Source organism: Sinohyriopsis cumingii, chromosome 7, assembly GCF_028554795.1.
Source record: "Sinohyriopsis cumingii isolate HCF-2022 chromosome 7, ASM2855479v2, whole genome shotgun sequence".
Classification (NCBI taxonomy): Eukaryota; Metazoa; Mollusca; class Bivalvia; order Unionida; family Unionidae; genus Sinohyriopsis; species Sinohyriopsis cumingii.
The window spans coordinates 9989892-10008313 of record NC_142967.1 but is presented as its reverse complement, the minus strand read 5'-3'; positions in this window follow the sequence as shown (position 1 = coordinate 10008313).

Here is an 18422-nt window from a genome sequence, read left to right as displayed (position 1 = left end):
TAACTAAATTGGCACTACTCTTAACAGAATTGAAGTCGGGTTTGATTGGATCTAGCGAAAACATTAAACACTATCACGCCAATGGCATGCTCATTTTTAATGAATTTGATACGTTACTTACACGCATAAAGTCCAAAAAGGCTATTCCAAAATGATATGCACAAAGTTCAACAACGAAAAAAGAAACTTTTCTAAACGAATCCGATCAAAGCATAGAATTTCAATAAATAAATGCAACGTATCCCGTGTATGAAAGGACACATTCAACTTATGGAACTATGACTGAATATGAATAATATATAAACAAGTATTGTTGACGTGTGGATGCACAGACATGATATGACCAATGCATGAAATTCGAAAACAAGTATGATACATGGTTCGTCAGCAAGTATGATGGACGTATGATTGATATACCGTTCAACAGCAAGTATAAAGGTTTTATGATCTACTTTCCCTCACACAGTAACACAGAAATAATTATACTGAATTAGATTTCAATACTAATAGTGATACTGAAATAGACCTGATTAAAAAGTGGTTCATGTTATTTTATTCATCTTGTGGCGATTTCCCGTCCCACAGCTTCCGTCCCTTGTGAAGGAATAACATCACGTGGTACATTCATCTCGGCTTGCCGAAGGATCCCCAGGAATCTCCTTATCCTAAAATCCCGCTGGTACCGAAACGTCGTCTTCTCACACTCAGAAAACCAAACCCGTCTTTCAAACCAATGCCATCTTCGACCACAAGATTCGGGTTATGCTATTCTCCCACCGACCCCCCATCATCCATGAATTAAGTGACTCCCAGTGAATTGCTAAAGCTACACTGAGCCGCGTAAAACATGGGACCAGCTATACGAGATCATCGTTACAATGACCACGTTCGTACATAAAATTGTCTCTGGATTATAAGAACTCTAACACTGCTCGTCATTTAATGCTTGCAACATATATGTCAATTCAGTTTGTCTGTTCAGTTATTTAAAAAATGGCTAACTTCAAACAGACTAATGCCTGTCTGACAGGATGTTGTGACACAGGCCTGACTCTATAGGGGGGTTTCACGGTTGCAACGGAGTTACTGATCGTAGTACCTGAAATTACCTCCCTTAGCTCCAATGCGCATGCCCATGCAAAATTTCCAGTTCCGGATAGTTCACCGTTCTACACTTGGTTAGCGAAACATAGTCAACACTGGAAGGTATCTTAGCTGTACTACAGATTATTATGGTTAACCAATGAATCAATTATATATGTCAAACATCTTTTGTTCATACTAGGAGAATAATTATAGACATTAAATCAGATAAATAGATTCAGTGTCCATACTTACATTATATTAGATAATTCAATAATATTTACTTTCCATACTTAAATGATATCAAATAATTAAATTAAATACACTGTCCATACCTGATACTATAAATTCATTATCCATAATTTCAGATACATTTGTAGGAACATTTCATTCTGCTCTCCAGTTTTAAACATTTATTGCACATTTTTGGTTATATAACTTTAACGAAAACAATCTCAACAATTTGCATTTTTCATATGTTGATATATCCTTCTTTCTCGGTTATTTTCACAAAGCTAATAGTTCGTTTATAACACGTGTTAAGAAAGTTATAACATAGTTCGATAAGAAAATTATAACACGAATTCGATACGTCAGCTGATTTGTAATGCTGATTATTTTAAACCAGAAAAGTTTGTTTTTATTTTTTAAAAATGGAACACAGTATTTTAATGTATTCAGAGGAACTTAACAAAGCAATAATTGCATTAGCTATCATAACGATAAACGAATGTAATTAATGAAGACGGAATATTTATTCATATTTGGGTGTAAATATCGTACAATATTCACATTAAATAACATGCCCAATGACGTTTTTTTTGTTGTTTCATTTTCTTTTTGACTTTTGAAACATCAAATGTCGGACGGTACATGCAATAACTTTCAGTATGATTTTTCTCTGCTTATGCTGACACGTAATAACTCTCAAATTTGCTGGGGTCTTTAGAAAATATTTATGATTGCCAGCAGCAAGTTCATCTAGAACAGCCTTCTTGAAATTAGTTTAATTCTGTTTAACTTTCCTTGCATCAAATATGTAAGTTTTAAAGATCCAATTATTTCACAGATTCCGTCATATTACTTTGGTTCGCCTTTTAAATTATATTGATCCACGTGACCGGATGTAAAATTGCAAACAGTATGATTTAAAAAAGAGACTGCTTGTAAGAACATACTCTACAAGTCAATAATAAATGGATACTCACAAATATTCATATTTGTTGTCTTTATCTATCAGTCACTCTTTCTAACTTAGCATCATTTTATACTCGTTTTTAACCAGAAGTATGTTTATGTGATATACGTATGCGAACACACATTCATTCGAGGATATACATACCCATTCACCAGATGAAAGAAAACAGACATACAGACAGACAGACAGATAGGTGAGAGGCACAAATGTCCTATACATGCATAGTGTGTCTAACATCGATATTTCTCCAAACTGTATACTCTAAAATTTCCAACCGTTCAAGGAAATAAAATTAAAATAATCATCAAGACTCGTACGTGAGCCTATCTGTTCAAGCGTGGTTGACATTTGTGCATTTTGAAAAATATAATGAACATTAATAGAAAAACAACAGTCTAAATCAATAATAATTATAAAAAAAAACCTTAAGAAGTTAGAATTTTTTCTCTTTGTCGTTCAACCTCCATTAAGTGCTATGAATGAATCTGTACAAAATAAACATATTTTCATTATTCTTCAAGCGAGATTAATTGCAAGAACCTTTTACGCAGCGAAACACTTTCGCACAATCAAATAGTACAAACTAGAGCATAAGGTAGTAATGGAAAGATAAGGAAGTTCTGAAATGGGCAGATAATATTTATTTGAAAGCTGGGAGCAGCGCAAGTTAGTGGAAAAAAAATAAAAGATGTAAAATAAAATTGAACAAATATTGATAGAATTTCCTTCTAAGATAGTGAGATATGGATCCTGCTTGCATAATGTGAGCGGTCTGTCACATTTTATTGATCTACATCTGTCATCTTAACTGATTGAACTATCCGGAAGTGAGTTGCACCAATATGCCTCTGGTTGTTTTCAAGGGGAGATACTAACCGTGAAACCCCTTATATAACATTTGTAACTAGTTTAGAAACATCCAAAATAGAAAACATTTCTCTCGCATAGAGAGGATACTAGAAAAGAATACATTTTCAATGTGCATACCTCTACAACTAAAAATTGCATCCGTAGAGTGGATATCGTCCACACAATACTATTCATTGTTGCCCGCTCGCGCAGGCGAACACTTATAATAACTTGCTTATGGGGTTTTTGGAAGGATATTTAAATTATTTTAATTAAACTAACAAACATAAGAAACTTCAAAACATGGTCTATAACTCATAAAAAATTAAAAAAACATTTGTTATTATGTATCGATGTCATAAAATCTGCATAGTTGAAAAAAAATTAATTATATATAGTCACACTTTTAATCGCATGATGTAATGTGTTGTTCATAGAAATAACACGTCCCTACCAATGGGGGGTAACATTTGGGGATCAGTTATTGTAACGAAGCTGCCAAGCAAAAAGCTTTAAGAAAAGCTCCAACTGTCGTACAAATATGGTTTTTACACACACAGACGCACTCAGACAGACACCCACAGAGACACCCACCCACCCATATATATATATATATATATATATATATATATATATATATATATATATATATATATATATATATATGTATATATATATATATATATATATATATATATATATATATATATATATATATATATATATATGCGCGAAAAACAAAAAAAAACAAAAAATGCAAACATATCAAATCATTGCAACACTCTGTTGCTGGCGAAGTAGTACTCTGGATCACTTTATCCTGTTTATACAACGATACAATACAGAGAATATGAGCTGCAAGGGTACTTTTTTTCCTGGTGAAATTCACGGCCAGAACTCGAGGTAATAGGATTTCTCACGTCTGGCACTTTCTACCTGTATCAGTGGTTGAACAAAATTCATTGTTTTGAAATAACGGAAGCTGAAACTGCAAGTACTTTTATATCGCCGTACGCGGCAACAAAACCCATGTAAATTGTCGCTCATATACGAAACAAAGGTATTTTAGAACAAACTCATATAAGGCGATCACGTTATTGTTGCAAACTCAAAGACGTATTTAATTAACCTTGTTTTAAAAGAATTAGTAAACAAATCTTTTGCTCCCGATGAACTAGTATCAACACTAATAGATACAAAAATGTCATATAGTGTTGTCAATAAACAGAGGAACAGTTCTTAACTACATATATCTCTAGCTATTGCTGTAATTTAAATGCCTTGTTCTTTAAACAGATGTTTCAATAGTTATCCTAATGGAAAATGTTCTCTAATGTATGAAATTATTTTTCCAAACAGTTTGCGAAATGTTTCGACAATCGCGTTATACGTTCAACCATTTGTGCTTTTATGCTTTGAGCACTTTCCAGCTGTTCTTGCTAGTCACGGTTTTGTTTGGATCTGTTTCAGTACTGATATCTCTTTAAATCCTTATTTCCATTTTTCATAGTTTTCAGCATCAGAATTCAAAGACTCTTTTTCCATTTGTCTACATTATTTAGATAATCCCTCAATTATCTTTCCTCGTTTAACTGCTGGTGAGAGTATTCCACTTTAATTTTTTGTGGTAATCATATATAATATATAGAAGATCTCAAATGGGTAATAATGCAATAATGAATTTATTCAAAGAACTTTATAAATTGATATTAAATCATTACCTATATAAGACTCAGATTATTAAATAGTTTTTAATTTATTGGAAATATTGTAAAGAGGGAGAGAGAGAGGAAAATAATTTATTCATTCTGACTCAGACCCATTCAATCTGACACAGTTGATGCACCTTTCATTTGTTGTCGCTAAAATAGTCCAAGACGCTAGTTGAATTATCGAATTATCGATGAGCAGTTTTATAACCAGTACTATTTAGAAGTAGATTTTATTTTTGCAATTATAATTTAAATAGAAACTCTTCTTTCAAATCAATAATACATTTGACATAGATAACATCGTTTTTCAAAATTGAGTCTTGGATAGAAATTCCTGTACAATGTCGTATATAGTTGACTCGTGTTAGGTTAGACAAGACCTAACCACACTGTAGACAATGACGACTAGAACGTTTCCTCTGCTAATCATTCTTCGTTGTGGATATTCATGTCAATAGATGATTACTGAATGAAGAAATCCTAGATTTAATGCATGTGTGACCGGATATTTGGATCATTTGATTTGGAATAGTAGACATAGAAAACTTTTATTTAGAGTCGGAATTACATCAATTAATAATATACATTAGTAATGTGGAACCATTTTACCGTGTAAAAATGCTTCAATTGTACAACATTCTGTCGTTTTGGGAGACCGGCATATGTCCATACTCTCTAAGCAGAACTAAATTTTGTTGCTCCTACAAGTTAACATTTATACCACGTTTGTTGTGGGTACATGTTGTAGAGCCCACCCCACCCCCCCATCCCTCAGTCAATTGATACATCCCTTAGTTTTTTTGTACCCATGTGAAGTAAATAGATCATATTCAGACGAACATAATCTTTTTTCAAATGTCGTTTGAACAAATGGCCGCAAAAATGTTGAGAATATTAGTAAAAGGAAGAAGAAGAAAAAAAAAAGGTTCCAAATGGCAGGGTAAGGAAAATTCCCAACCATTGAGGAAAATGCTGTGCAAGAATTTCATGGACTTTTTTTTCGACCAATCAGATTCACAAAAAATGATATGTTAAGATCCTGACGTATCCAAAATATTAAACTGCATACAGTATAGGTAAACTGTACCAACTACGTGATAAATTAACTTTCTCATTATTTTACCTGTATAGCAAACGGTTTGTTTGCATTTTATTTTATTTTTGTTTTTCGCGCCTCTCTTACCTCGGATGTTTTTATTGCTTGTTTTTCTTGAACTTTTGGTTTACATGGATATTTAGGTTTTGTTGTGTTTTGCTCACGCTCTGTCGCGTGCCCTGCATCTCTGAATCTTTTTAATCCAAACAGACTTTCCTTTTTATGCTGTAAGTAGACACAACTTTTCTATTTGAACGATTCTTAGCATTAATTTTGTTCTCTGTCTGCGTAGGTTCGAGTCTCGGATTCAGCCAATGTAGGTATGTGAGAAAGCTTGCCAGTAGCTTCTCGTGGGTCGGTGGTTCTTTCCGGGGTTTTCCGGGTTCTTCCTCCACCATTAATACTGGCCGCCATGTATAGCCTATCGTGTGCTGAAAAATGGCGTTAAACCCTACAACAACAACAACAACAACAATTTATTTTGTTTTCATGAAACTAGATAACCTGGCTCTTTTCTCTGTTGAACTCAGTGCCAAATATTTTGTACCGTAGCTATCCATATATTTATTAGCTATCCATATATTTAGTAAGCCAATCACGTTAACATCTACCTTGCAAACTAATAAAGTTAAGACAATGTCAAAATCAAAATTCCTTAACATTTCTTCCAATATAATTTGTTTTCTGTTCATATTCAAAATATACACCAATTTCTTCACCAAACCCTCCTAGTCTAGCCATTAAATGTAATGTCTTCATTGTCATTACCATCATTTTCACAGCAAGGATTTTCATTTATATATTCCAACTCATTACCCCCACCTTCTGTTATTGTTCGGATGGTTTAAGAGGAACTCTTTTTTTGTCCCGATTGTTACGTATATTTGATTTAATGTATCTTTGATTTAATTTGTGTTTGATTTGAATTGATTGTTTGTGGGTTTTAGAGTCTTTTTATGTTTTTACGTGTTAATGTAATGTAGTTTTCTTTACGAGAATTTGATATTTTCCACAAAATTCAGTTTGACCTGAATCTTTCCATAAAAACCTAATAAAAGAAACCCTTGTTTTTATTTTTGGCTTGGTTATTGACTTTGATTGAGGGTCAAGTATACAACTTTTCCTTGGAATAAAATGATTGGTTCTTTTCAAGGACATACAGGAACTATGTGAGTTTTACATGCAAACATGATCACGTGATCCTAAATTTTGCAATTAGGCATTTCCAAAATTGCGAAATACTTAGTATTAATAGTGATGTTGAGAGACAGAGAGAGAGAGAGAGATCGAGATTAGAGTCCGGGCTTTTAAACACTTGATGTCAAGTTGTTTTCTTCTGTTGTGACCAGTATTGAGCTTTTGAGTTTTGAGTGTTTGAGTTTTATTTTAATTTTTCGGATTCTAAAAGATTAATTCATTTCTGTGGAAATATTTTGTGCTCATAAAAATATCTTGAGCAGAGATATTTCTTGAAAATTGTATATGGATTTCTAAAACCTGAGGATTAATAATTGTGTTTCTACAATTTTGGCTATGATCTTCCAAAGGCTTTCTCGGCTGACTGTGTCGAATGCCTTAGTCAGGTCCAGGAAGGTGGTGTATAGCTGGACATTTTTTTCAAGACACTTTTCTTGCATCTACCTGGCAACAAAGATCATATTTCTCCTTTCTGAAGCCACACTGGCTTTCTTGCAGAATGTCATGATCAAGGTGCTCTGCGAGTCTGTTCAACAGCAGCCTGTCGCAGTATTGGTGACTGCCTTTGCGTTTGTAAATGTGGATGACGGATGCATCTTTGAATTCATCGGGTATGCGTTTCTGCTTCCACGTCCCACATACCATCTCTGTTAGTCTTTCCACTGGCTGAGGCCCACTAGATTTGTATATCTCAGCTGAGGTGAAGCCTGCTCCTGGAGCTTTCCCACTAGGCAGGAGCTTAAAGGCCTTTTGAGTTTCCAGCACTGTTGGAGGGTCAGCCAAGCTTTCTTTGATATTTACCTAGGGAAGACGGTTGATCGCTTCATTGTTGACGGAAGTGGATCTGTTGAAAACACCGTGAAAGTTTTCCGCGCAGCGATCCAGTATCTTTTCCTTTTCGGTTATGAGAGTGCTGCCATCGAAGCTCAAGGGTAGGGCTGTGCCTGATGTTACTGGGCCATAAACATCACGAAGAGCACAATAGAAATTCTTCATGCCGTGTAAGTCGGCAAAGAACTTAATATCATCAGCCTTTCGGCTCAGCCTTTTGTCCTGTGTCTCGCGCAGTTTCTGTTGCACAGCTTGGCGGACTCTGCTGAAGGCATGTTTCTTTTCAGCGGACTTGGGGTCGATGTATTACGCACGATTGAGACAATGATTCTCGTCTAGCAGGGAGTAGATTTCTTCACAGATCTTGTCAAACCAGTCTTAGTGCTTTTGAGCAGTGACTCCAATGGTTTCAGATGCGAAAGGTCACACCAGATGTTTGAAGGTCGTCCAGCATTTCTTTACGTCGTTGGTATCAGAAAATGTGGTTTGCAGCTGGTTCTTAGAGCTTCAGACAGAGCTTGCTCGGTATTGCAGACTTTCAGCCTGGAGACGTTGAGTCGCGTTTGGACTTTAATTCCCTGTGGACGTCTGGGAGGTTGAATTCTAAGATTCATCTTGTAAATCGGTAATATGGGGTCTGTCCAGCATTCATTACCACACATGTCCTTGGTCACATGGACATCCTGCCTGACATTCCTACGGACTAAGATGTAGTCGATCAGATGCTGATGTTTAGACCGTGGGTGCATCCAAGTTTTGTTACGTTTAGACAGATGGAAGACAGTGTTTGTGATCAGGAGATCATATGTTGTGCACATCCTCAAGAGTAGATGTCCACAAGATGTGGTCCGCGACAACTCGGGTTGAAATCACCAAGAATGTTCAGCATGTCTGACTCTGGTACTGAAACAATCAGAGCTTCCAGATACTGATAGAGCATGTATTTGGCTTCCTACGAGTCGGTACTGGTTGGTACATAAGCACTGATGAGTGTGGCTTGCTTTTTACCATGGAAGGGCAGCTTCAACATTATTAACCGGTCATTAATTCCTTTTGGTAAGATGGAGAACTTATTCACCAAACTCTACTTGACAGCGAAACCAACTCAAGAACCACGACTTGCATCGGTGCCATGTCCATTCCAGAAAAAGGTGTAGCCATCTTCAACTTCAGTCAAATGGCCCTCGTCCGCCAAACGAGTTTAACTTAGGGCTGCTATCGTTATCTTTTAGCGAGCATGTTCTCTTGTAATCAGGACAGTTCTTCTCTCCGGTTTGTCAGGCTCTGCACCATCGAGTAAAGTGCGTATCTTCAACGCACCAAGAGTGAATGAAACCTTTAGGGTTTTCTTTGTGTTTCAACCGCAAGAATGGGATTCCCTCCAGCTGCGGTGAGCTGGCCGGGGTAGTTGAAGCGGTCATTTTTAGGTTTTAGGGCATATTTTCTAGACACTTTCTCAGACTACGGAGGTAAGCAGCGCTATCCTGAAGAGGTCTGCCTCGTCGCTCAGACGGCTGCCGACATCCATTTCTGCTTTAGGTTAATGGAAGACGACTCTAAGGCCTGAGCAGCCTGCACGCAGGTCCGCCAATACGACTTCGAGTGAATCCACACCTGCTGCGTCGTTTCTCGAACATCGCCGCCGAACTTTGGAAAGGGTGATGACATACATGACTTCCGCGTAAGTTGGATTAAAGTGAGGGAGAGTTGCGCTGCATCAGCCTCACTCTCTCGCCCAGGTCCCACTTTGTCAAGTGGCTAGACGTAGTCAAGAAGGCTAGAATGAAGACTGGATGCAGCGGATGACCAAGGCGCCTTACGTGTCTTGCAGTGTTTTTAGCGCTTCACATTGTTTTGATGGGTCTGTTTTCCCGCCCGTTGACCAGCTATTGGTTCCTCCTCGCAGTTCGCCGGGTCCAGTCTTCACATACAGTAAGTGACAATCCCTAACTTACGGAGGGTTTGAGACCCGTCGGTTACCCTTAACCTGGTTTAGCCGTCCAGTCAAATCCGTTACCCGTGGTGTGACCGTTGCATATGCTACAGCTTCTTGGAGCCACAAGCGAGAGCTGAGTGCCAAGTGGTGACCAAAGGTGGACTAGCTACCCCCATGGGAGTACGACTGCTACCCTCCCCCCCCCCCCCCGACCAGAGGTACTTCCCCAACATGAGCACCCCTTACACCACAAAGTATAATTTTTAATAGGAGGTAACACAGCTGTTTTATGTTTCTTGTTCATATATTCAAAAAGAAAAAAAAACGTTTCTTTAAATAGTCTTCCCCATCCAGTTCTAAATAATGTTGAAGCTAGATTTTATCCAGGCTCTAACCTGATCAATAAATAAATCGTTGTCTACATCAGTACCAGACGGACACTTACAGCAACAATGTACAATCACGACTGTATCATGTAAAATCCAATTTGACAAGTAGTACATTCTTATAAACCAATCCCATAAAAGATGTAGCCTTTTCATGTAAAATATAACATAGTCTTACGCCAGGCAAATCTCAAGTAAAAACAATGTGAATAACATTTCTCGTGCATCACTACAGTACTGTACAATACACTTAATATGCAAATAAATCCACCACGAAACATAAATTATTCTCTCCTAGTTATCAGATTGGTTTTTATCCGAAACATTTGTAGAGCGATATGCACAAAGTAAACTCAGATTTATGTTGTTAAAATTATTTGGACCTGTTTGGCTAATAAATAATAGCTCTTACCAAGATATGAACATAGACGGAAACAAAAACGTTATCACATTCCACGACGCGTATGTGGTATGAGACTTTATAGTCTGAAATAAAGAATTCTTATCTTATCTTTATCTTATTAGAATCTGGTTATACAGTAGTTTACAGCATAATTTTGAGAAACTTGGACACTTAAGAAGGTGTTGAACTGGCTATTGTAGTTGCTTGCAGTCACTTTACATTCGACTACCTAATACCACATACTCATTAACCATGTAAAAGTGTTACACACCAACAAAAGTAAGTAAAGACCTAAATGATGTACCTTCTTTGGTGTACATTACACGCATGATCATATTTCCGTTTTAGAGTTAACTCAAAACTAATGTTCATCTTTCACTACAATGGTACATTATATCTGATACAACTCACAGACACACACACACACACACACACACACACACACACATATATATATATATATATATATATATATATATATATATATATATATATATATATATATATATATATATTTATACACACACATACCTATATCGAGAGAGAGAAAGAGAGAGACAATTGGGTATTTGTTTTCGGGAATAGCTCCAGATAATGTTGATCTTTCACTGGTTTGGTGCAACATACGTACATACATACATACATACATACAGACAGACAGACATGCATGCATGCATGCAGGCAGGCAGGCACGCACGCACGCACACACACACATACATACATACATACATACATACATACATACATACATACATACATACACACATCCATGCATACATATACATACATACACACATACACACATCCATGCATACAAGTGCCTACAAATACGCATATAGAGACATACACATGCAAAGAAACATACATTCCAATATTGATGTATACGTTGAGTATGATACGAGATTGTAGAGCGATATATATATATATATATATATATATATATATATATATATATATATATATATATATATATTTGCTGAGACACATGCGTGCGCTTAAATGCAAGCTCTTTCGAAGAGAAGACACAATAACTGTACCTAGTATATAAACATTAGAAACATTCTTAGTAGTATCATAACAAAATTACACATGAAATACGAGTAATGCATGTATTAAACACTGAAATGGAGATGACAGTGATAGTGATCTTAAGAAAATAAAAAGGGCCAATATCGTATTAATTAAAAAATGCAATTATAATATTATTCAACATGTGCTTGCATTCGATTAGTGGTCTATGAATATAATTTCCCAGATTTCTAACCTCAGTAGAATTTGTGGAATTTAGTAATTTAGAAATATGACAATACTAGTGCCTTTCCGAAAAAGAAAAGTTTCTATATTTCTTTCTTATTGGTAAATAGCATTAGTATTCTAATAATGCATTATAATCCAGCACGTTGAAAATGATACAAATTGTTTGATTTTGTCGTGCGTTTTGGTCTCTTCATCTTCCTGATTCAAGATATAAATTATCATGGCTTTTTCCCTTACATGGAATATCCTGTCTACTTTCTTTGTACAAAAGTAAATGTATGCGAGAATGTTTAGGGCCATTTGTTTAAGGACAAGTTAGATTCATGTGTCACTCAAATTGTTTTGTAAAAATTCCAGGTCATCGTCTTGATTTAAATATGCTTTGTGCTCTGCTTTCTTTGAGCATTCGATTCTTAAAGTGTAGTTGAACTTTTGCATGTTGTATATATGGACGAATAAGCAAACGTATTTGTATTATCATCATTATATTATAATGTGACTTGATTCAAAATAGGGGGCCCGAGTAGTCTAAAGCGCTCTCCGTTGCGGATCACTGCCATCTCACGTCTATCTGCGTGGGTTCTAGTCTCGGATTCAGCTAATGTGGGTATGTGATAAAGCTTGCCAGTAGCTTCTCGTGGGTCGGTGGTTCTTTCCGGGGTTTTCTCGGGTTCTTCCTCCACCATTAATACTGGCCTCCATGTATAGCCTATCGTGTGCTTAAAAATGGCGTTAAACCCAACAACAACAACAACAACAACTGATTCAAGATATCCCATTATTTATTTTGCGTTGGATAACAGCAAATAATGTATTATTCGTTTACTTTAAAAAAAAAACACAACTCTTTACTGTTCATTGTATTGAATGAATATTGATCCGAAGTTTTGCTTCATATTAAAAAGGAAGTGGAATAAGACAACGACCAGCAAAGGACACTTAAAAAAAATGGTATTTTGTAGAAACTAGTCTTTATTACTAACATCAATGACGCTATTAGATCCACGTTACTTGCGACAAATCGATTTGACAGCACAATTTCCTTGAAATCGGGCGTTCTTGATTCTGAGCCTAGATGAAATATAGAGTTATATCAGTTTCACCATGTTGATTATAGTTGGAATCCATACTAACTCTAATACCACAACTAGCATGGAGTTAAGGGAGATAATCATCACAAACCAGTTCCATATAGTCTTACATGACTGCTATTTTCGAAAGGTCTCCAATTCTTGTCTTTTTTATTTCGAATTAATGGCTGCAATCCCACTTTTCAGCTCCAGAAACACTCCTGAAATAGTTTGAACAAGCTGGCAATAAGTATACAGTATATACACAAAATATCTCTTTCCAGTCAAATTTGTCATACATAATTTTAATATATCCATTTGCTCTATATCAGCGGTCTAACACTTAAACCACCCTGATGGGCTCATGAGGGATTTTTCGATGGCCCAAGGGCTGCATCCACCGTTGTTATCTCTCATGACACCTTGTGACCCCAATCATTTTTCGGGCCACATGGTACGGCTTGGCGGGCCGCGGGCCGCGTGTTTGATACTCCTGGTTCATACAGAATATACCGAACAGATCCCATTTTACTCAAATTTGCCACAAGTCACTTTAATATAGTTATTATCTCTTTACACCTTTACACTATTCTTTAAATAGGTTTAATCTAACAACATAAAATCGCCAGATCCCAAGTTATATACTGCGTTCGATGAGTGTCACTCTAGCTGATAAACTCAAGGGCGTGCCTCTTGGAAATCATATTTATACAGTCTTAGATATCTTGGCTCAAAGATAAAATATACTTGTAAAGTTAGTATCATGTATTTTATCATAAAGGAGAGTACTCTGAACTGGATATGCTCTGTGTGGGATCGTAGCCAGTTATCTTCCCTTTAAACTGATATGTGGCAGATTATTTCCGGTATATATTTCGTGCTTAACAAACAAGTAATGGAAAGAGAGCATCTTCATCTTGCTTCACAAATTGTCTCAGTCGGATGGATTATGGACGTTATCGCCGGTGAGCGAGGATTTAAAAAAGACGAAAACCTCAGTTATCTGGGCGAGAAAAAGGAGTTAATCGATAGTAGTATATGGGGATACCCTACGGACAATGGGAATTAGCATTACAGAACCCCTTGGGACAATCTACGGACAATGGAAATTTAACATGGCGAAAAATCGTGGGACAATCTACGGACAAGGGGAATTTAACATGGGAATAAATCGTGGGACAATCTACGGACAAGGGGAATTTAACATGGGAATAAATCGTGGGACAATCTACGGACAAGGGGAATTTAACATGGGAATAAATCGTGGGACAATCTACGGACAAGGGGAATTTAACATGGGATTTTTTTTTTAAAAAATAAAAAAGGGGTAGGCAATTCAAAGACTATCTCTTTTCGAGAAATATGGCTGGCCCTGAAAAGGGCCTTTGGGTTTATGTTAATGTATTCATAAACATAAATGGCACCGCATTGGTCTTCTTCTTCTCCTTAGGCTGCGTCTTACTGTTGGTCCGTACATCAGCACTCTTTTCAGGCATCCTTGTCTTTCGACGTAGATCCTACGTATCCACAGGCTGGTGTTGGTCCTGTGGACAACGGTCCACTTCGATCGGACATACATAAGCAAGTCTGTCCGAAACATCATGGAAGACACAAGGGTGGATGACTCAACTGTAGTCCACATCTTGAAGCGACGAGAATAGGTGAATCAATGCAGTGAACGGCGCTTATTTATAGGGACAGGAGGGATTGAAACGGATTGAGTTCATTCACCAATCCGATCACGCGTTACAGAATTCAGTCAGCCCGCATCCAATCCGAAGAGAGCAGTCTGTGACGTCACGTAGTCAATATAGATTCGCTAACGCTTGTGTGCAGTCAATCTATGCGACAGTGATTCAACATGACGGAAACTCAGAAAACGATCCATTGGGCTGCACCAGCAGGGGAGACTGCCCAAGGGAACTCGGACTTACTTTCAGAAGAAGTGAATTGGGATTTTGTGGATTTTCTCTCCTCGCAAGAATTTGTTCCGGAACCTTCGTTAGCTTCTTCATTACCGCAAGTGGAGAATTTTAGACAGAGACAGAAAGAAGAATTGGAGAAATTTATGCAACGACAAAAGGAAGCGGAACAAGCTTTTCTCCTACAGCAACAGCAACAAGAAGAAGAGGTAAGAAAAAAACAACAGCAGCAACAGCAAGAAGAAGAAGAAGAAGTAGCAGCAAAGAAACAAGAGGGTGAAAATCAAACGGCCACGGTACTGTTGGACATTTTAGCGGAGTTAAGAAGTCTGAAACAAATGTATCAGACTTCTTTATCACGACCGAAGAGAATACGACCTTCCCGAGCTAAACACGTCAACCCTGTGACTAAGCCTACCGTACCGCCCTTAGTGATTTCAACCCAATCATCATCAACATTACGCAGTCCAGAAGTAGGCCTTGGCCGTGGCAAAGGCATAAGGCAGTTAAAGTTGATTGCTTAAACTCACCCCTTCACCATGAAGAAAAAAAGGCCCTTTTCAGGGCCACCCACATTTCTCGAAAAGAAATACAATTTCAATTTGCCAATAACTCAAAAAAAAATAACCCACCCATTTTACCCTTATAGTACGTGTCTGTGTATGAGTGCGTGAGTGTATCTTCTTATTTTAAAATCATAACTCAAAGACACTTACCTTATATCATTCATTTATTCTTTTCTCCATTTTTTACAATTCAATTCACAATTCACAACACAACACTTTAATTAAAAGTTCATTGACTTCTTCTTTCTCCTTGTTTAGTCTCTCTCTTTTTTTAATTTCTTCACCGTCTCACTCTTTTCCTCTTCTTCTTCCTCCTCGCTTTCTTCCCTTCTTCTTTTTTTCTCTTGTTTCTTTTTCTTCACCTGTCTTCTTTCTTCCTCAGAAGAATCCCTCTCTTCTTCTGAAGAATTCCTCTTTTCTTCTGACTCCTCTTGTTTCTTTTTTGGGCAATCTGGAGACCAATGTCCTTTTTCTTTACAATAATAACAGGTATCTTGACTTTTGTCTTTTTTATCCCTTGTTTTTTTTCTTTTTTGACGGTCTGGACACTCTGAAGACCAATGCCCTTTCTTCTGACAGATATAGCAAGTATCTTGACTTTTATCTCTAAAGGAAGGAGAGTAGTCCGTAGGCTGGTCTGAAGAGAATTTTCTAATGACCCCTCGCAAAGCTCTGACGAAACGTTCCATCTGGTCAGTCTCTTCCATCGTTGTGTTCGGCTTGAGAGTGAAATGAATAGTGAAAGGACAAGACACACATCCTTTTATATACGCTGGTCTGCTATGACTATAAAGTAGTTTATGGTGTTTGAACTTGAGTCATTTGACTTTTTGCTTTCAAGATGAAACGATCCCATTCATTCGAGAAGAAAGAAGAAGAAAGTAAGAGGCAGAAACGTGATCTATCGCCTCGTACCAGGGCTGAAATCTTGGCACAAATTCATGCCAGTGATTTTGAAGAGGACATGAGTGAACCAGAATCCGAACCCTCTAAACCAAGTTCACCACCCTTAGTCAACCCTGAAAAGTACTATTCCATTCGAGAGACGGAAAAGCGCTCCTCTAGAAAATTTAGAACCACGGCTTACAAATACACGGTGAAGTTTAAAGATTTCAAGGCTGAAGTGCCGTTAGAGAAAGCAGAAGTGTTCATCACCGAGGTGTGGGATTCTTTGCTCACTTCACTCAAGCAGCAATGTCAACCCAAAGAAGACGATCGCTTGAGACTTTCCATACAACACGACGGTTTGAAATCCCCTGTTTGGATCGAGTTTAGCACCCCTGCAGAATTGACTGCTTCCAAAGTCATGGACAAGATTCAACACGTGCAACAATCTAATGACCAGTTTGACATCACCGATGGTAAAGCCACACTGGACATGACCCACGTCTCTCCTCCTCAAGGGACTGGACGCAAAAAGATGTTATTGGTAGACGACCTTCGCAACACCAAAACAAGTCTCGTCCGAATTAACAACCCTCAAGACCAGATGTGTTTAGCCCGTGCCATCGTGGTGGGACGAACCTATGCCAACAAGAACGACACGGTAGAATGGAAAAGAACCTGTGACACTATTCAACGTTCCGACCGAGCCAAACAACGAAACGAAGCAGAACTCTTGTTACAACAAGCCGGATTGCCCAAAGACACACCCTGCGGCATTCCTGAGATGCAAAAATTGCAAGATGTCCTAGCTCCACGCTACACCTTGAAAGTGCACCCTCAAGAAATGCGCGGACCTCTATTGTTTCGAGGCCAAGATTTTAAGGACGGAAAATACATTCATGTTTATCATCACGATGACCATTTCGATACGATTACCAGTATCACCGGATTTCTGGGATACGGTTATTACTGTGAGAAATGTGACCATGGTTATAATAATCGAGACCAACACAAGCATTGTGGATGGAAATGCTCAGGATGTTTGGCCTCTTCACCCTGTCTGAGCGAAGAACCAGTGCCTTGTTCCACTTGTCTGCGCACGTTTGTCAGCCCTACCTGTTACCAACAACATCTGAAAACGCAAGGTTCACAGAAGAAATGTGCTTGTCAACTCCTGAGATTGTGCCCCGCGTGTGGACAAGGCATACGTACCAATAGTGTCAAGGCACACGTATGTTCAGGAAAGAAAAAATGTCACATTTGTCACCACATCGTGGACTTGGAACACCAATGTTACGTGCAAAAATACCAACCCCCACCAGAGAAAGAGGACGGTCACAAGAAGAAAGGCAATTTCATCTTTTTCGATTTCGAATGCATGCAAGAGACCGGCATTCACATTCCTAATTTCTGCGTGGCTCATCGAGCGTGCGAGAAGTGCATTCAAGAACCTATCTTCAGTCATTGCCCTCACTGTAGCAAGATACCCGGAGGGCGTGAAAAAATCTTTCGGGGACCGAACACGTTAGCCGATTTTGCCCAATGGGTCTTAGACCCCGTCGACAAGACGTGGAGCCAAGAGGACATCGAACGTTACGGAGATTGTCATCGTCATGCCACGGTGATGGCTCACAATTTCTCCGGATACGATGGACAGTTTCTTTTGAGGTACTATACGGAACAAGGCACCGAGCGTCCTAAAGTGACTTTGAACGGAGCCAAAATCATTTTCATGCAAGTGGGACAAGTACAGTTTAAAGATTCGATGAGCTATTTGGCCATGCCTTTGAGTCGAATGCCTAAAACGTTTGGAATGACAGAAATGGCTAAAGGGTACTTTCCACACTTTTTCAATACGGAAGCCAATCAACATGCCGTTCTACCCCATTTGCCTGAGGCTCACTATTACGACCCCAACAACATGCGTACCGAACAACGAGAAGCTTTCTACGCTTGGTACCAGATTCATGCCTCGGACCCTTTCGACTTTCAGGAAGAAATGCTAAAGTATTGTCGTTCCGACGTGGACAT